Here is a 22,002-nt window from a genome sequence, read left to right as displayed (position 1 = left end):
GCTCTGGTCCTCCTCAAGTTTGTCCGTGGGGATGGATTAGAAGGAGCTCCGGCTTCGACTCCTGCCAGCTCCTTGGGGAAGCAAGGTTAGGATATCTCGCCGTGCGTACGCAATGGCGATATTTAGTGTTAGGTTCTTTAGATCAATTCAGGGATTCATAGGCGACGATTACTACTTCAGGGCGCTGGTCCTTAGGGGCACGTGCAAGAAGACTTCCCGATTTTCATCGACAAGGTCAGGCCAGCTCCGGTATGGGAGCGGCGACAGCGGTGCGTCGGCGGTTCGTTCTGGCAGCGACAATGGGCCTCGATGTAATTTTTATTATGTTTGAGCGGTGCTTTGTACTTCCGGTGAATCTTTATAATAGATCTGATCCTTTTCACACAAAAAGAGTCGGCCAAAGAAAACAACGAATCATATGGATATAAGGGCATATCAAAGGGTAACCATCAAATTGCCACCCCATATGTCCACAGTAAGCATTGGTTTGTGCCAAAATAAATTCTCCACTCTAACAACATACACCATTTATCCTCCCCCATTTTCATGCATCTTTCATGGGCATCATACATAGATAGGGACGCTCCGTGCTGGAGTGTCGAACGAGCTAGACGCATTAATTAATTGTCGCTACTCCACCAGTGTCGAGCTGCCGGGGACGGAGCGCTGCCACTTGACTCATGCCACAATGGGGACGCTAGGTTATCACTCAGCGCCTGGGTGCCGAGAATGGTCCACTTTCACTGCTTGTGCCGGGGTGACAGGAACGGCGTGCAGCTACTGAACCAACATTGGGGTGATAGGGATTTGACATATGTCAAGTGGCCTCTAGTGTCCACCATCAGACGGTGGAGCGTGAGCTCCTCATCGCCCCCTATCGCCAGGAGCTCCCAACCGACATGGTGCCCCTTGTGTTGGCAGATCGGTGCTATCCATGTAGACGACAGATGGTGGGCGAATTGAAGCTAGGGTTTGGGGGAGTGTTAAGCAAATGATATAGTAGAGAGAGATTGTGAGGGCCGAACATGGGGGTTGTTGGGTTTGGGATGGGCCAAGTGTGTTGCCGTCATGGCGGGCATGTACGGACAACTCTATTTCACCCCTCTATATGGACCGACTTTGGGAGGGTTTGGACAACTCAGACATTTTGCCCAGCTTTGGGGAAGCTCATAGTGTTGGAAATATGCCCTAGAGGCAATAATAAATTGATTATTATTATATTTCCTTGTTCATGATAATCGTTTATTATCCATGCTATAATTGTATTGATAGGAAACTCAGATACATGTGTGGATACATAGACAACACCATGTCCCTAGTAAACCTCTAGTTGACTAGCTCGTTGATCAATAGATGGTTACGGTTTCCTGACCATGGACATTGGATGTCGTTGATAACGGGATCACATCATTAGGAGAATGATGTGATGGACAAGACCCAATCCTAAGCCTAGCACAAATATCGTGTAGTTCGTATGCTAAAGCTTTTCTAATGTCAAGTATCATTTCCTTAGACCATGAGATTATGCAACTCCCGGATACCGTAGGAATGCTTTGGGTGTGCCAAACGTCACAACGTAACTGGGTGGCTATAAAGGTACACTACGGGTATCTCCGAAAGTGTCTGTTGGGTTGGCACGAATTGAGACTGGGATTTGTCACTCCGTGTAAACGGAGAGGTATCTCTGGGCCCACTCGGTAGGACATCATCATAATGTGCACAATGTGATCAAGGAGTTGATCACGGGATGATGTGTTACGGAAGGAGTAAAGAGACTTGCCGGTAACGAGATTGAACAAGGTATCGGGATACCGACGATCGAATCTCGGGCAAGTATCGTACCGCTAGACAAAGGGAATTGTATACGGGATTGATTAAGTCCTCGACATCGTGGTTCATCCGATGAGATCATCGTGGAACATGTGGGAGCCAACATGAGTATCCAGATCCCGCTGTTGGTTATTGACCGGAGAACGTCTCGGTCATGTCTGCATGTCTCCCGAACCCGTAGGGTCTACACACTTAAGGATCTATCTAGGGTCTACACACTCCTTCAACCCCGTTCTCTTGAACGCTTCCGCTTAGCGATCTACAAGGGTATGTAGATGCACTCTCCTTCCCCTCATTGCTGGTCTCTCCATAGATAGATCTTGGTGACACGTAGGAAAATTTTGAATTTCTGCTACGTTCCCCAACACATAGAGCGGGCATTTTTCTCTCTAGGCATATGTTTAGGGGGAAGGGGATGGGCTTTGCCTTTCACTGGTAGAAAAAGGGGCTTTCGTTCGGGCCTCGCCAGCCCATTAGTCCCGGTTCTGCCACGAACCGGGACCAATGGATGCATTTGTCCCGATTCATGAGCCCAGGGGGCCGGCCGGGGCCTCATGGCCATTGGTCACGGTTCGTCTGGGCCCATTTTTCCCGGTTCTTGGCACGAACCGGGACCAATGGGCCTCGCTCCTGGCCCACAACCATTGGTCCCAGTTCGTGGCAGGAACCGGGACAGAAGGATGGCCTTTAGTCACTACTAGGGAAAACCTTATACGCAGAATCTTAGCAGCAGCGCGGTCTAAAAACAGACGCTACTGCTAATTAGCAACAACGAGCTTTAGAAAAAAGCGCTGCTAATGACTGAGTAGTAGTAGCGCTCTAGGTGAAAAGAGCGCTACTACTATAATTGCCACGGTGTTGCCTCCAGGCTAGATATAGTAGTAGCGCCCTTCCCGTGGACGCGCTACTGCTAAAGAAATTAGTAGCAGCGGTTTTGCTCAAAACTCGCTGCTGCTAAGTATGACCGCAACTAATTAAGTTTAGTCCCATACTGCTAAGCGAACAAGGTGTTTACCACCTTAAATATGTTGCTTCTCAACCTATCTCGAGCACTTGGTCTTCATTGAACTATATGTGTATGATTTGTGGTTGCAATTTGAATCCTCGCCTGTACCTATACAGGTACAGTGAGGATTCATGTTGACTATTTAGATTATACACAAAAAGATCAATGATGACCAATGTATATTTTTGATGTTTCTACTAAACAAAAGAAATAACTGCTTCCATTAGCAGTAGCGGTTTTCCCTAAAACGCGCTGTAGATAAGTTAGCTATAGCGCATTTTCTGTACGTGCGCTACTGCTAGTTCGAGTTAACCACCCCCCGCATCAAAATTTCGCTAAGTCCTCCTTTCCCCCCCACCGACCTATTCCCCTACTCCCTGTCGCCGCCGCCCGAGCCCGAGCGCGCCTGCGCCTTCACCGCCGCCGCCGCCGCCCGCCCTCAACCTCACCGCCGCCGCTCTCGACCACACTGTCGCCGCCCTCGACCTCACCGCCGCCGCCCGAGCCCGCCCTCGCCGCCCCTCCGTCGCCGAGCACCTCCCCGCCACCGTCTCTCCCTCTGTAAGCCCCCTCCCCAACCCCCTCTCTCTTTGCTTAGTTAGTAGATGATTTTAGTAGTAGTAAGATGTTAATTTAGGGTTCATAGATAATGATTTTTAGAAGTAGTGGATATTAATTACTAGTAGTGATGGTAAACTAGTTGTATAATTAGCAGTAATACATGTTAATTAGTAGTAGATGTAGTAGTTAGATGTTAATTAGTAGTAGTAGATGTGCTAGTTTCTTTCTATTTATAGTAAGTTTATATTTAGTAAGAACTAGTTGAATTAATAGAACTAGTTTAGTTTTAGTTGAACTAGTTAAGTTTTAGTTGAACTAGTATAGTAAGTAAATTAATAACTAGTTGAACTACTTCATTTTTAGAAAGAACTAGTTTTTTCTTTTTATACTAAGTTTATATTTAGTAAGAACTAGTTGAATTAATAGAACTAGTTGAATTAATAGAACTAGTTGAACATGCCATATTTGGTGTTATTTTTTAGTTTAAGCAATTATTTCATGTTTTGGTTACACCTCCGAGTGGCCTATGTTTTGCCGGAGTGTTGATTAATTTCCGTTCCGGCAAATTTCAGGCGCTCGATATGTCCCTTTTTAGCAAAGGTCATGCCGGATTTTTTCGTGAATTCTGGCATGACTTGTGCTAGAATATGTACAAGTTTAATCTTTGAATTATGAACGTAGGAAATGTCATACTCGGACGACGACAGTCTCCCGGGGGAGTGCAGTTGGTGCCACGATGATCGAGGTATGTGCGACAGGTTCGTTCAGCTGGATGAAGATCGGCGCTTCAGCATTAAGCTCGAGGAGACCTTCGATGTTGAAACGGTACGCAACAACGACAAGTGTTTTTTTCGTAATTAAGCATGACTTCAACTATTTCAACGTCTAATTTTCATCTTTTACAATTCGACTAGCTTATCCCATGCCATGCAAGACGCTATGTCTTGGAGAGGATGGGTTTTGAAGACCATGAAAATTTTCAAACAAAGAAAATACACCTAAGCACCCATCATGATATCGATTTTGAAGTAAATCTGTACAATTCTCAGAGCGTAACCCATTTTGGTTGCCAAAATTGGGAGGCACTTTGCAAAATGTATGGTTTTTATGAGGGTATGATTGTCAGCATGGATCTTGGTGATCCTGACATCGAGCAAGACAATATGGACATTTGGGTCCTTGTTGATACACTTCCGATTCTACCGCAATGTGAGTTTCTCAAACATAGTTATTAACTAATTTATATTGTTTATTTCAAAATAGTTGACAGCTTATTTCTATTGACAGCTTATTTTGAATCTTCAAAGAATGTGCAGAAGATGGTAGACAAAACCCACTACACTGATGGCTCCGAATTAACTTATAAAGAGAAAAATCATCTGATTGCTTATTGTACTTTTTTGAGAATTACAATACCTATTATCGAACTCCTCCAAATTATGGTGAATACGTGCCACTAGTGCACGTGTTGAACCACGATAACTTCTATGGAGATACCCTAGTAAGATATTTTACTATTACGACATCCGTGCATCTTTTGCATACTTCTAAAACTAGTACATCATTGCTAACTATGAAGTTATTACTATGTTTTTCAACAGAAAATCCCGATGGATTGTGTGCCTCATCTGATGTATTACAATGGTCGCCTTGAAGTTCTGAACCTACACACAGGTCATCCTACGGATCTCACCTGTGCACATCGAATTTCTGAAACCGGTGAACACATGCTAATCAAAGAGTGGAAAAATGTTTGGACATTCGTAAGGAGGTTCTTGGAAGCAACATTAAGCGAAAGGCAAGAATTGGAGACAGGATAATCTGCATTCTCCATAATGGAGAGCGAGGGGCTATCTTGTTTTTTGCTATTTTACCTTAGAGAATATAGTAGGTCCTAAGAGAATGTAGTAGGTCCTATGAGGTACAATATGTTTATTATGTGATACAATGTGTTAGAGTTGAAGATGTGAGGAGTACTTGTGATTACAACTAGTGACCAATGATATGATGATGATGATGATAAGTTGTTAATGATATGATGATGATGATATTTATTATATCATTGGGTGAAAGAACCGCGGATTAGTTTCAAGTGGATGTCCGTCCACTTGAAACTAGTCCACACGGTTCTTTCACCCCGTGATGTAAGAACTCATTATGATGTAAAAACAATTTGTAAATTCCTGTTGTATGAAAATTTGTGTAAAGGTGTACGAATACAACATAAAATAAAAAAGAAATAAAATACGAAATAATAGTAGCAGCGCGGGTAGAGAGAAGCGCTACTACTAATTACCAGCAGCGCTCCTCCTGGAACTCGCTGCTACTAAGTCGATTTAGCCGTAGCGTGGGTGGAGGCACGCTACTGCTATTCGTTAGCTGTAGCGCCTTATCAGTAGCGCACCACCCCGCGCTACTGATAGGTCTAAAACCCGCGTTGCTGCTAGCCTTTTCCCTAGTAGTGAGTCCCGGTTCCAGCCACGAACTGGTAAAAATGAATTGCCTATATATACCCCATCGCCGGCGAGCAGAGCACTCCACAGTGCTCTGTTTTTTGCTGGCCAGCGAGGAAGGGCATTTGGGTACTCTAGCTCACCTCTTATGCATGTGAGGTGTTCGATGAAATGCCCGAGCCACACTAGTTAAGCTTTCTCCTCTCGAAGCTCGACCTCCGAGCTCCATTTTTCCGAGATTTGTCTAGGTTTAGCGGTCCGTCATGCCCCGTCCTCGTCTTCACCGCTGTCGAACGCCCGCGCCAATCTCGTCGCCGGCACCACCGTGGTGAGCCTCTTGTTCTTATCTTCTTTCTGAAAGAAAAAATTCTTACTTTAGATAGATACTTGTCTAATTTTCTTACTTTTGACACACATAATTATATATAATGCGCGTAGATGAACCGGCAATGGATGTACGGTGACAGACACACCTCCGAGTACATTAGGGCGTGCATAAATTTCTCGAAGTGGCTGAGGCAAACAAGTGTTGTCCATGCCCTGATGTGGGAATACGAGGTCTTACTCTGACAAGAAAATCCTTCACACCCACCTGCTTTATAAGGGTTTCATGCCACACTATAATGTTTGGACGAAGCACAGATAAATAGGAGTTATGATGGAAGACAACGAAGAATAAGAGGACGACGACAACTATGTGCCCCCTGAATACGGTGATGCTGCAACGAGGGAAGCTGAAGATCAAGAGGAAGCTGAAGATCAAGAGGAACCAGACGATGTGCCCGATGATGATCTCCGCCGGGTCATTGTTGATGCAAGGGAAAAGTGCGAAAATGAAAAGGAGAAGCTGAAGTTCGATCGCATGTTAGAGGATCACAAAAAGGGTTGTATCCCAATTGCGAAGATGGCAACACAAAGCTCGATACCGTACTGGAATTGCTGCAGTGGAAGGCAGAGAATGTTGTGTCTGACAAAGGATTTGAGAAGCTACTGAAAATATTGAAGAAGAAGCTTCCAAAGGATAACGAATTGCCTGACAGTACGTACGCAGCAAAGAAGGTCGTATGCCCTCTAGGATTGGAGGTGGAGAAGATACATGCATGCCCTAATGACTGCATCCTCTACCGCGGTGCGTACAAGGATTTGAACGCATACCCGGTATGCGGTGCATTGTGGTATAAGATCAGACGAGATGACCCTGGTGATGTTGAGGGCGAGCCCCGCAGGAAGAGGGTTCCTGCGAAGGTGATGTGGTATGCTCCTATAATACCACGGTTGAAACGATTGTTCAGAAATAAAGAGCATGCCAAGTTGATGCGATGGCACAGTGAGGACCGTAAGAAAAGACGGGAAGTTGAGAGCACCCGCTGACGGGTCGCAGTGGAGAAAAATCGAGAGAAAGTACTGGGCTCAGTTTGCAAGTGACCCAAGGAACGTATGGTTTGCTTTAAGCGCGGATGGCATTAATCCTTTCGGGGAGCAGAGCAGCAATCACAGCACCTGGCCCATGACTCTATGTATGTATAACCTTCCTCCTTGGATGTGCATGAAGCGGAAGTTCATTATGATGCCAATTCTCATCCAAGGCCCTAAGCAACCCGGCAACGACATTGATGTGTACCTAAGGCCATTAGTTGAAGAACTTTTACAGCTGTGGAATGAAAATGGTGTACGTGTGTGGGATGAGCACAAACAGCAGGAATTTAACCTGCACGCGTTGCTGTTTGTAACCATCAACGATTGGCCCACTCTCAGTAACCTTTCAGGACAGACAAACAAGGGATACCACACATGCATGCACTGTTTAGCTGACACTGAAAGTATATACCTGGACAGATGCAGGAAGAATGTGTACCTGGGCCAACGTCGATTTCTCCCTACCAACCATCAATGTCAAAAGAAAAGCAAGCATTTCAAAGGCGAGGCAGATCACCGGAAGAAGCCCGCCATGCGTACCGGTGATCACGTACTTGATATGGTCTCTGATTTACACGTAATCTTTGGAAAGGGTCCCGGCGGACTAGCTGTTCCGAATGACACTGAGGGACGCGCACCCATGTGGAAGAAGAAATCTATATTTTGGGACCTACCCTACTGGAAAGAGCTAGAGGTATGCTCTTCAATCGACGTGATGCACGTGACGAAGAACCTTTGCGTGAACCTGTTAGGCTTCTTGGGCGTGTATGGGAAGACAAAAGATACACCTGAGGCACGGGAGGACCTGCAACGTTTGCAAGAAAAAGACGGCATGCCTCCAAAGCAGTATGAAGGTCCTGCCAGCTACGTGATGTCTACTACACAACCTTCTTATTGTAGACGTTGTTGGGCCTCCAAGTGCAGAGGTTTGTAGGACAATAGCAAATTTCCCTCAAGTGGATGACCTAAGGTTTATCAATCCGTAGGAGGCGTAGGATGAAGATGGTCTCTCTCAAGCAACCCTGCAACCAAATAACAAAAAGTCTCTTGTGTCCCCAACACACCCAATACAATGGTAAATTGTATAGGTGCACTAGTTCGGCGAAGAGATGGTGATACAAGTGGTATATGGATGGTAGATAAAGGTTTTTGTAATCTGAAAATATAAAAAAGCAAGGTAACAAGTGGTAAAAGTGAGCGTAAACGGTATTGCAATGCGTTGAAACAAGGCCTAGGGTTCATACTTTCACTAGTGCAAGTTCTCTCAACAATAATAACATAATTGGATCATATAGCTATCCCTCAACATGCAACAAAGAGTCACTCCAAAGTCACTAATAGCGGAGAACAAACGAAGAGATTATGGTAGGGCACGAAACCACCTCAAAGTTATTCTTTCCAATCAATTCGTTGGGCTATTCCTATAAGTGTCACAAACAGCCCTAGAGTTCGTACTAGAATAACACCTTAAGACACAAATCAACAAAAACCCTAATGTCACCTAGATACTCCAATGTCACCTCAAGTGTCCGTGGGTATGATTATACGATATGCATCACATAATCTCAGATTCATCTATTCAACCAACACAAAGAACTTCAAAGAGTGCCCCAAAGATTCTACCGGAGAGTCAAGACAAAAACGTGTGCCAACCCCTATGCATAGGTTCATGGGCGGAACCCGCAAGTTGATCACCAAAACATACATCAAGTGGATCATAGAATACCACATTGTCACCACAGGTATCCCACGCAAGACATACATCAAGTGTTCTCAAATCCTTAAAGACTCAATCCGATAAGATAACTTCAAAGGGAAAACTCAATCCATTACAAGAGAGTAGAGGGGGAGAAACATCATAGGATCCAAATATAATAGCAAAGCTCGCGACACATCAAGATCGTGCCACCTCAAGAACACGAGAGAGAGAGAGAGAGATCAAACACATAGCTACTGGTACATACCCTTAGCCCCGAGGGAGAACTACTCCCTCCTCGTCATGGAGAGCGTCGGGATGATGAAGATGGCCACCGGAGAGGGTTTCCCCCTCCGGCAGGGTGCCGAACGGGTCTAGATTGGTTTTCGGTGGCAACAGAGGCTTCTGGCAGTGGAACTCCCGATCTATTGTGCTCCCCGATGGTTTTAGGGTATATTGGTATATATAGGAGGAAGAAATGCGTCAGGGGAGCCACGAGAGGCCCACGAGGGTGGAGGGCGCACCCAGGGGGTGGGTGTGCCCCCTGCCTCGTGCCTTCCTCGTTGCTTCCCTTATGTACACCCCAAGTCTTCTGGGTTGCTTCCGTTCCAAAAATAAGTTCCGTGAAGTTTCAGGTCAATTGGACTCCGTTTGATTTTCCTTTTCTGTGATACTCTAAAACAAGGAAAAAACAAAAACTGGCACTAGGCTCTGGGTTAATAGGTTAGTCCCAAAAATAATATAAAAGTGTCTAATAAAGTCCATAGACATCCAAAACATATAATATAATAGCATGGAACAATCAAAAATTATAGATACGTTGGGGACGTATGAGCATCCCCAAGCTTAATTCCTGCTTGTTCTCGAGTAGGTAAATGATAAAAACAGAATTTTTGATGTGGAATGCTACCTAACATATTCATCATGTATTTCTCTTTATTGTAGCAAGAATATTCAGATCCATAAGATTCAAGACAAAAGTTTAATATTGACTTCAAAATAATAATACTTCAAGCATACTAACCAAGTAATCATGTCTTCTCAAAATAACATGGCGAAAGAAAGCTATCTCTACAAAATCATATAGTCTGGCTATGCTCTATCTTCACCACACAAAATATTTAAATCATGCACAACCCCGATGACAAGCCAAGCAATTGTTTCATACTTTTGATGTTCTCAAACTTTTTCAATCTTCACGCAATACATGAGCGTGAGCCATGGACATAGCACTATAGGTGGAATAGAATGGTGGTTGTGGAGAAGACAAAAAGGAGAAGATAGTCTCATATCAACTAGGCGTATCAACGGGCTATGGAGACGCCCATCAATAGATATCAATATGAGTGAGTAGGGATTGCCATGCAACGGATGCACTAGAGCTATAAATGTATGAAAGCTCAACAAAAGAAACTAGTGGGTGTGCATCCAACTCGCTTGCTCATGAAGACCTAGGGCATTTTGAGGAAGCCCATCATTGGAATATACAAGCGAAGTTCTATAATGAAAGATTCCCACTAGTATATGAAAGTGACAACATAGGAGACTCTCTATCATGAAGATCATGGTGCTACTTTGAAGCACAAGTGTGGTAAAAGGATAGTAGCATTGCCCCTTCTCTCCTTTTCTCTCTTTTTTTTTGTTTTTTGGGCCTTCTCTTTTTTTATGGCCTCTTTTCTCTTTTTTTATTTGGGCTTCTTTGGCCTCTTTTATTTATTTATTTTCGTCCGGAGTCTCATCCCGACTTGTGGGGGAATCACAGTCTCCATCATCCTTTCCTCACTAGGACAATGCTCTAATAATGATGATCATCACACTTTTATTTACTTACAACTCAACAATTACAACTCAATACTTAGAACAAAATATGACTCTATATGAATGCCTCCGGCGGTGTACCGGGATGTGCAATGACTCAAGAGTGACATGTATGGAAGAATTATGAACGGTGGCTTTGCCACAAATACGATGTCAACTACATGATCATGCAAAGCAATATGACAATGATGGAGCGTGTCATAGTAAACGGAACGGTGGAAAGTTGCATGGCAATATATCTCGGAATGGCTATGGAAATGGCATGATAGGTAGGTATGGTGGCTGTTTCGAGGAAGGTATATGGTGGGTTTATGGTACCGGCAAAAGTTGCACGGTACTAGAGAGTCTAGCAATGGTGGAAGGGTGAGAGTGCATATAATCCATGGACTCAACATTAGTCATAAAGAACTCACATACTTATTGCGAAAATCTATTATTTATCGAAACAAAGTACTACGCGCATGCTCCTAGGGGGATAGATTGGTAGGAAAAGACCATCGCTCGTCCCCGACCGCCACTCATAAGGAGGACAATCAATAAATACATCATGCTCCGACTTCTTAACATAACGGTTCACCATACGTGCATGCTACGGGAATCACAAACTTCAACACAAGTATTTCTCAAATTCACAACTACTCAACTAGCATGACTCTAATATCACCATCTCCATATCTCAAAACAATTATCAAGTATCAAACTTCTCTTAGTATTCAATGCACTTTATATGAAAGTTTTTATTATATCCCTCTTGGATGCCCATCATATTAGGACTAGTTTCATAACCAAAGAAAATTACCATGATGTTTAGGACTCTCAAATAATATAAGTGACACATGAGAGTTCATCTATTTCTATAAAATAAAACCACCACCGTGCTCTAAAAAGATATAAGTGAAGCACTAGAGCAACAACAAACTACTCCGAAAGATATAAGTAAAGATCAATGAGTAGTCAAATAATTATGCAACTATGTAAAGACTCTCTAACATTTAAGAATTTAAGATCTTTGTATTTTATCCAAACAGCAAGCAAAACAAATTAAAATAAAATGACGCTCTAAGAAAAACACATATCATGTGGCGAATACAAATATAGCTCCAAGTAAAGTTACCAATGAACGAAGACGAAAGAAGGGATGCCTTCCGGGGCATCCCCAAGCTTAGGCTTTTTGTTGTCCTTTAATATTTCCTTGGGATGCCTTGGGCATCCCCAAGCTTAGGATCTTGCCACTCTTTATTCCATAATCCATCAAATCTTTATCCAAAACTTGAAAACTTCACAACACAAAACTTAACAGAAAACTCGTGAGCTCCGTTAGCGAAAGAAAACAAAACACCACTTCAAGGTACTGTAATGAACTCATTATTTATTTATATTGGTGTTAAACCTACTGTATTCCAACTTCTTTATGGTTTATAAACTATTTTACTAGCCATAGATTCATCAAAATAAGCAAACAACACACGAAAAACAGAATCTGTCAAAAACAGAACATTCTGTAGTAATCTGTAACTAACGCAAACTTCTGGAACCCCAAAAATTATAAAATAAATTTCTGGATGTGAGGAATTTATCTATTAATCATCTGCAAAAAGAATTAACTAAATATCACTCTCCAATAAAAAATGGCAGTAATTCTCGTGAGCGCTAAAGTTTTTGTTTTTTACAGTAAGATCAACAAGACTTTCCCCAAGTCTTCCCAACGGTTCTACTTGGCACAAACACTCATTAAAACATAAAAACACATCTAAAAATAGGCTAGATGAATTATTTATTACTAAACCGGAGAAAAAATCAAGGTGCAAAAATAAAATTGGGTTGCCTCCCAATAAGCGCTATCGTTTAACGCCCCTAGCTAGGCATGATGATTTCAATGATGCTCACATAAAAGATAAGAATTGAAACATAAAAAGAGCATCATGAAGCATATTGCTAACACATTTAAGTCTAACCCACTTCCTATGCATAGGGATTTTGTGAGCAAACAATTTATGGGGACGATAATCAACTAGCATAGGAAGGCAAAACAAGCATAACTTTGAAACTTTAAGCACATAGGGAGGAAACTTGATATTATTGCAATTCCTACATGCATACATTCCTCCCTCATAATAATTTTCAGTAGGATTATGAATGAATTCAATAATATAACCAGCACCTAAAGCATTCTTTTCATGATCTACAAGCATAAAATTTTATTACTCTCCACACAAGCAAAATTCTTCTCATGAATAATAGTGGGAGCAAACTCAACTAAATAATTATCATGTGAGGCATAATCCAATTGAAAATTAAAATCATGATGACAAGTTTCATGGATATCATTATTCTTTATAGCATACAAGTCATCACAATAATCATCATAGATAGAGGGCATGCTCTCATCATAATAAATTTGCACATCAAAACTTGGGGGACTAAAAATATCATCTTCATCAAACGTAGCATCCCCAATCTTGTGGCTTTGCATATCATAGCATCATGGATATTCAAATAATTCATACTAACGACATTGAAATCATGCTCATCATTCAAAGATTTAGTGCCAAACATTTTAATGCATTCTTCTTCTAACACTTTGGCATAATTTTCCTTTCCATCATACTCACGAAAGATATTAAAAAGATGAAGCGTATGAGGCAAACTTAATTCCATTTTTTGTAATTTTCTTTTATAAACTAAACTAGTGATAAAACAAGAAACTAAAAGACTCGATTGCAAGATCTAATGATATAACTTCAAGCCCTAACCTCCCTGGCAACGGCGCCAGAAAAGAGCTTGATGTCTACTACACAACCTTCTTCTTGTAGACTTTGTTGGGCCTCCAAGTGCAGAGGTTTATAGGACAGTAGCAAATTTCCCTCAAGTGGATGACCTAAGGTTTATCAATCCATAGGAGGCATAGGATGAAGATGGTCTCTCTCAAGCAACCCTGCAACCAAATAACAAAGAGTCTCTTGTTATCCCAACACACCCAATACAATGGTAAATTGTATAGGTGCACTAGTTCGGCGAAGAGATGGTGATACAAGTGGTATATGGATGGTAGATAAAGGATTTTGTAATCTGAAAATATAAAAACAGCAAGGTAAGAAGTGGTAAAAGTGAGCGTAAACGGTATTGCAATGCGTTGAAACAAGGCCTAGGGTTCATACTTTCACTAGTGCAAGTTCTCTCAACAATAATAACATAATTGGATCACATAGCTATCCCTCAACATGCAAAAAAGAGTCACTCCAAAGTAACTAATAGCGGAGAACAAACGAAGAGATTATGGTAGGGTACGAAACCACCTCAAAGTTATTCTTTACAATCAATCCGTTGGGCTATTCCTGTAAGTGTCAGAAACAACCCTAGTGTTCGTACTAGAATAACACCTTAAGACACAAATCAACCAAAACCCTAATGTCACTGATAACCCACAAGTATAGGGGATCGCGACAGTTTCGAGGGTAGAGTATTCAACCCAAATTTATTGATTCGACACATGGGGAGCCAAAGAATATTCTCAAGTATTAGCAGCTGAGTTGTCAATTCAACCACACCTGGAAACTTAATATCTGCAGCAAAGTTTTTAGTAGCAAAGTAATATGATAGTAGTGGTAACGGTAGCAAAAGTAATGTTTTTGGTATTTTGTAGTGATTATAGCAATAGCAACGGAAACGTAAATAAGCGAAGAACAATATATGGAAATCTCGTAGGCAATGGTCGGTGATAGAGAATTATGCCGGGTGCGGTTCATCATGTAACAGTCATAACCTAGAGTGACATAGAACTTGCTCCAATTCATCAATGTAATGTAGGCATGTATTCTGAATATAGTCATACGTGCTGATGGAAAAGAACTTGCATGGCATCTTTTGTCCTACCCTCCCGTGGCAGCGGGGTCCTAATGGAAACTAAGGGATATTAAGGCCTCCTTTTAATAGAGTGCCGGACCAAAGCATTAACACATAGTGAATACATGAACTCCTCAAACTACGGTCATCACCGGGAGTGGTCCCAATTATTGTCACTTCGGGGTTGCCAACACATAATAGGTGACTATAGACTTGCAAGATAGGATTAAGAACTCTCATATATTGATGAAAACATAATAGGTTCAGATATGAAATCATGGCACTCGGGCCCAAGTGACAAGCATTAAGCATGGCAAAGTCATAGCAACATCAATCTCGGAACATATTGGATACTAGGGATCAAACCCTAACAAAACTAACTCGATTACATGATAAATCTCATCCAACCCATCACCGTCCAGCAAGCCTACGATGGAATTACTCACGCACGGCGGTGAGCATCATGAAATTGGTGATGGAGGAAGGTTGATGATGACGATGGCGACGGATTAACCTCTCCGGAGCCCCGAACGGACTCTAGATCAGCCCTCCCGAGAGGTTTTAGGGCTTGGCAGCGGCTCCTTATCGTAAAACGTGATGAATCCTTCTCTCTGATTTTTTCTCCCCGAAAGCAAATATATAGAGTTGGAGTTGAGGTCGGAGGAGCTCCAGGGGGCCCACGAGGTAGGGGGGTGCGCCCTGGGGGGGGGGGGGCAGGCGCGCCTCCCACCCTCGTGGTTAAGGTGTGGGCTCCCTGGTCTTCATATTTTGCAAGGATTTTTTTATTATTCCAAATAGACGTTCCGTGATGTTTCAGGTCATTCCGAGAACTTTTGTTTCTGCACATAAATAACACCATGGCAATTCTGCTGAAAACAACATCAGTCCGGGTTAGTTCCATTCAAATCATGCAAGTTAGAGTCCAAAACAAGGGCAAAAGTGTTTGGAAAAATAGATACGACGGAGACGTATCAACTCCCCCAAGCTTAAACCTTTGCTTGTCCTCAAGCAATTCAGTTGATAAACTGAAAGTGATAAAGAAAAAATTTTACAAACTCTGTTTGCTCTTGTTGTTGTAAATATGTAAAGCCAACATTCAAGTTTTCAGCAAAGATTATAAACTAACCATATTCACAATAACGCTTAGGTCTCATGTTTACTCATATAAATGGCATAATCAACTAGCGAGCAATAATAATAAATCTCGGATGACAACACATTCTCAAAATAATCATAATATGATATAACAAGATGGTATCTCGCTAGCCCTTTTTGAGACCGCAAAACATAAATGCAGAGCACCTTTAAAGATCAAGGACTCACTAGATATTGTAATTCATGGTAAAAGAGATCCAGTCAAGTCATACTCAATGTAAACTAACAGTAATGAATGCAAATGGCAGCGGTGCTCTCCAACTGGTGCTTTTTAATAAGAGGATGATGACTCAACATGAAAGTAAATAGATAGCCCCTTCGCAGAGGGAAGCAGGGATTTGTAGAGGTGCCAGAGCTCGGTTTTGAAATAGAGGTGAATAATATTTTGAGCGGTATACTTTCATTGTCAACATAACAACCAAGAGATGGCGATATCTTCCATGCTACACACATTATAGGCGGTTCCCAAAAAGAATGGTAAAGTTTATACTCCCCCTCCACCAACAAGCATCAATCCATGGCTTGCTCGAAACAACGAGTGCCTCCAACTAACAAGAGTCCCAGGGGGATTTTTGTTTGCAATTATTTTGATTTAGTTTGCATAAAGCATGGGACTGGGCATCCCGGTGACCAACCACTTTCTCGTGAGTGAGGAGCGGAGTCCACTCCTCTTGAGAATAACCCGCCTAACATGGAAGATACAAACAACCCTAGTTGATACATGAGCTATTCGAGCATACAAAACAGGATATTTATTTGAAGGTTTAGAGTTTGACACATACAAATTTACTTGGAACGGCAGGTAGATACCGTATATAGGTAGGTATGGTGGACTCATATGGAATAACTTTGGGGTTTATGGAGTTGGATGCACAAGCAGTATTCCCGCTTAGCACAGGTGAAGGCTAGCAAAAGACTGGAAAGCGACCAGCTAGAGAGCGACAATAGTCATGAACATGCATTAAAATTAATCAACACTGAATGCAAGCATGAGTAGGATATAATCCACCATGAACATAAATATCGTGAAGGCTATGTTGATTTTGTTTGAACTACATGCGTGAACATGTGCCAATAGAAGTCACTTAAATCATTCAGAGGAGGATACCACCCTATCATACCACATCACAACCATTTTAATAGCATGTTGGCACTCAAGGTTAACCATTATAAGCTCCTAGCTAATCAAGCATGGCACAAGAAACTATGATCTCTAGTTGTCATTGCAAACATGTTTATTCATAATAGGCTGAATCAGGAACGATGAACTAATCATATTTACAAAAATAAGAGAGGTCGAGTTCATACCAGCTTTTCTCATCTCAGTCAGTCCATCATATATCATCATAATTGCCTTTCACTTGCACGACCGAACAATGTGGATAATAATAATAGTGCACGTGTATTGGACTAAGCTGTAATCTGCAAGTATTCAATAAACAAGAGAAGACAAGGCAATATGGGCTCTTTTGTGAGATCAACAATAATGCATATAAGAGCCACTTCAACAATTTAATTATGGTCTTCTCCTATCGACCTCCAAAGAAAAGAAAAGAAATAAAACTATTTACACGGGAAAGCTCCCTACAAGCAAAAGAAGAACATGAAATATTTTTGAGTTTTCTTTTTAATTACTACTACAAGCATGGAAAGTAAACTAATTAAAAACTACAACTAATTTTTTTTGTTTTTCTTAAAGTTTATTAAACACACAAGAAGAAAGTATAAAAGGGAAATAAACTAGCATGGATAATACAATGAAAAAGTATGAGCACCGACATCTAGCAATGAGTGTATGAACATAGATGTAATGTCGATGAGAAATACGTACTCCACCAAGCTTAGGCTTTTGGCCTAAGTTGGTCTATGGCCACGGTTGGCCTGGCGGATATCCATAGTAATAGTTGGGGTCGTACTGCGATGCAGCGGCTATTGCCTCCTGAGCTGCAGTGTGGCAGCAAGCTGCCTCCGCCCTCCTCTCGTACTCATCTGCCTCCTCTCTGGTAATAACATGTCCTCCTTTTGCCTCCTCACAAAGGAACTAGTGAGATAGTGGTACTGACGACATTTTTCTTCCTCGAAGCTCACAAGATCAGCGTTACGCAAATATGCGTTAAATTCTTCCTTAATCCCCGCTCGATCCATGAAGTCCTCTGAAGGCCATTCACAGGGCCGCACTGGAGCATCCCTTGGTGGCTCATCATCAGCATCACGCATTGCAAGCCTGGGCTCTTATTTCCTTGAAGAGCCACCTTGGTACATTTTCCTAAACATATTTCTTCCTCTAAAAAATTTCTGAATTATTTAGTAACTTCAAATAAAAGTGAACCAAACTCAATAATATTGATAGCAACTACTCCTACAAGTGCCTAGAGTCTATATCATGCATTAGAACTACTTGGGACCACATAAATTTGACATGCAAGCTCAAGAACAGGGTCACCTAGGCAGCACAAATTTTAAATGAATAAAGCACTAGAATAAAAACTAATTGGACCAATGGAGGAGTCACATACCAAGGAACAATCCCCCCAAGCAGTTTTGTGAGAGGAGCTTTGAGCAAGGAGATCGAAAATGGCAGCAAAATGAGCTTGAACTCGTGCTTGAGCTGGATATTGGTGTTTGTGGGAGGAAGAAGAGGTGTCTGGGTGCAGGAATAAGTGGAGGAGGGCCACCATGGGCCCACGAGACTGGGGGGCGCCCAGGGGGTAGGGCGCGCCCTCCACCCTCGTGGCCAGGTGGATGCCCCTCCTGCTGTGTTCTTAGTGCCAGATATTCTCAAATATTCCAGAAAAAATCATATTTAAATTTCAGGGCATTTGGAGAACTTTTATTTTCGGGGTATTTTTATATTGCACGGATAATTCAGATAACAGACAGAAAAAATACTATTTTTATTTTATTTAATATAAATAACAGAAAGTAAAAGGAGGGTACAGAAGGTTGTGCCTTCTAGTTTCATCCATCTCATACTCATCAAAAGGAATCCACTAACAAGGTTGATCAAGTCTTGTTAACGAACTCATTCCGAATAACATGGAACTGGAGAAATTTCGAATAATACTATGTTACCTCAACGGGGATATGCACATCCCCAATAATAAGAATATCATATTTCTTCTTGACAGTAGGAAGAGGAAATTCAAAACCTCCAAAGATAATCGATGGAATTTTTCCAATAGAGTTGATACTGTGGACTTGAGGTTGTTTCCTCGAAAAGTGTACCGTATGCTCATTACCATTAATATGAAAAGTGACATTGCCTTTGTTGCAATCAATAACAGCCCCTGCAGTATTCAAAAAGGATCTTCCAAGAATAATAGACATACTATCGTCCTCGAGAATATCAAGAATAACAAAGTCCGTTAAAATAGTAACTTTTGCAACTACAACAGGAACATCCTCACAAATACCGATAGGTATAGCAGTTGATTTATCAGCCATTTGCAAAGATATTTCAATAGGTGTCAACTTATTCAAATCAAGTCTACGATATAAAGAGTGAGGCATAACACTAACACCGGCTCCAAGATCACATAAAGCGGTTTTAACATAATTTCTTTTAATGGAGCATGGTATAGTTGGTACTCCGGGATCTCCTGGTTTCTTAGGTATTCCACCTTTAAAAGTATAATTAGCAAGCATGGTGGAAATTTCAGCTTCCGGTATCTTTTTTTTATTAGTAACAATATCTTTCATGTACTTAGCATAAGGATTCATTTTAAGCATATCAGTTAATCGCATACGCAAAAAGATTGGTCTAATCATTTCAGCAAAGCGCTCAAAATCCTCATCATCTTTTTTCTTGGACGGTTTGGGAGGAAAAGGCATGGGTTTCCGAACCCAAGGCTCTCTTTCCTTTCCGTATTTCCTAGCAACAAAGTCTTTCTTATCATAACGTTGATTCTTTGATTGTGGGTTATCAAAATCAAGTCTCCTTGGATGTCGGCAACATAATTCAGACTTCCAAACCTGATCTGAAGACCAGGGGCGTAGCTGTCAACCTGCTCAAGGTGGCCATCCGAGTTGGCGCGTAGCACGATGCCGTCGAACACGAAAAGCTGACTGGGGAGGAAAATCTCCCCGGGGGTGGCGCTGTGGCTGATGACGAAGCGAGCCATCAATCCTTCTGTCGACAACACAACGGAACTCTCAATTAAAGCACCAATGTCGGTGTCAAAACTGGTGGATCTCGGGTAGGGGGTCCCGAACTATGTGTCTGAGGATCCATGGTAACAAGGGACTGTGGACACGATGTTTACCCAGGTTCGGGCCCTCTCTATCGAGGTAATACCCTACTTCCCGCTTGATTGATCTTGATGAATATAGGGTTACAAGAGTTGAGCTACCTCGAGATCGTAATGGCTAAATCCTAGAAGTCTAGCCTATGTAGTTGTGATTCTGTCTCTACGAACTAAACCCTCCGGTTTATATATGCACCGGAGGGACCTAGGGTTGTACATAATCATCTTGCAGAGGAAGGAAACATTACACCCGGACTTTAAACTTGCCATTCTACACATATAGGAGTCCTATACGGATACGGGGGATAATCTTCTGCGGTGATCTTCACGGCCCACCAGTCCAGCCCATAATGAGTAATTCGGCCACCCAAGGATCCCTTAATCCAGGACTCCCTCAGTTCTATGTTGCCCACATCCCTAAAAGGGAGAGGAAATAAGCTCTTTGGGGCGTCTACATGTTAGAGCCAGTCGCCCCGAAGTCCAACCCATGGTTGGCTCATCCGATCACATTCGACAAGCATGACCATCCGACCAGCATCAGGCACGGCGGATCGGCCGCATTAGTCCTGGACCCAATTGTCAATGGTTATCATCTAATATGCGTCCTTATGGACGGAGGAAGCAGCCTCATCCTAATCTACGAGGACACAGTTCGGAAGATGGGCATCTATCTCGGATGAAGCCGGGCACCACCACCTTCAAAGGTGTCATTCCAGGCGTTGAAGCCCACTGTAGCGGAATGGTCACGCTGGAGGTAGTCTTCGGCTCACCTGAGTACTTCAGAAGTGAGGAGTTAATCTTCGATATCACCTCTTTTGAAGCGGATACCACGCGCTCTTAGGGCGCACAACTTTCGCACGCTTCAACGTAATCCGGCATTATGCTTATGTCACGCTCAAAATGCCAGAACGTAACGGCGTTATCACAGTCAATGGTAACACCGAGCGCTCACTCGAGGTGGAGGAGCAGACCGCGGCTTTCGCACCGAGGTACATGCATCCGAGGAGGCAGCCCGCAATGGTAAACACATTACTAGCTCTTCAAATCGCACACGGGCTGCGCGAGTCAACCTCGGCCACGTACCCTCGCACCCTAAATAGGGACGCGGGATCCTTGTGCGCCCTCCTTGGATGGGGAACTACGTCCCCGGGGTGTATAATATCGCACTCAAAATTCCTTGGGCCATCAAGGAGCCAAAATTTATGGAAACGTCGGATCGGCTCGACCGAGGACCAACGTGACTTCGAGCCCCAACATTGGCATGTTTCTGTCACAGATCCGGCCAGCATGACTACACCAACATGGCCTAAACCATGCAACGGACTCCGGCAGAACCTCCTTCAAAGGGCTTGGCCAGTAATCGCTTGAAGCGTATAAAGGGCTGAGGCTGCATCAGTCCCCTTAAACGACGAGCTGGTCAACAGCTCGAAAGCGCAGACGTGCAGCTGGAAGCGGTCCGGGCTCCTAAAGCCCGATGACAATATCCGCCCTGTTTTTCTTCCTTCTTTATTTACTTATTTACGATTGTATTCTTTTAGTTCCTCTTGTTGCAGCTCGGCATGTAAAAGCTTGAAGTTATAAATAAAGAAATCATGCCCTTTAAAGGTCTTTATCGTATTTCTGCACAAGCACTGCCTTTGCGCTAACAAGAATGTCTTTACAAGATACAATTTTCCCACAAGTCCCAAGTACTCGGCGTCTCGGATTTTGGGGTTTTATATGCATCAGTTTCGAAGCTAGTTTTTTGTCAATAGTTGAATTGTCCGGCTCCTATATGTACCTCTTACGTTCCCGGCGAATTTTGCTAAGGGTGTAACGGAAGAACCACTGCGATAGTGCCGCCAGGTTAATTGGTAGAGCGCCTCAGTGAAGAAAGCTGAAAACTAACTATCTAGGTAAGCGCAAACCGGTCGGCCATCCGCAGACCGCGTTAAGCGATGTGACGAAAGAGATCACCCGTGTTAAACGAGGGGTTTATTT

This window comes from Triticum urartu, chromosome 2, assembly GCF_003073215.2.
Source record: "Triticum urartu cultivar G1812 chromosome 2, Tu2.1, whole genome shotgun sequence".
NCBI lineage: Eukaryota > Viridiplantae > Streptophyta > Magnoliopsida > Poales > Poaceae > Triticum > Triticum urartu.
The sequence above is the reverse complement of the archived record's forward strand: the minus strand, read 5'-3'. Positions refer to the sequence as shown.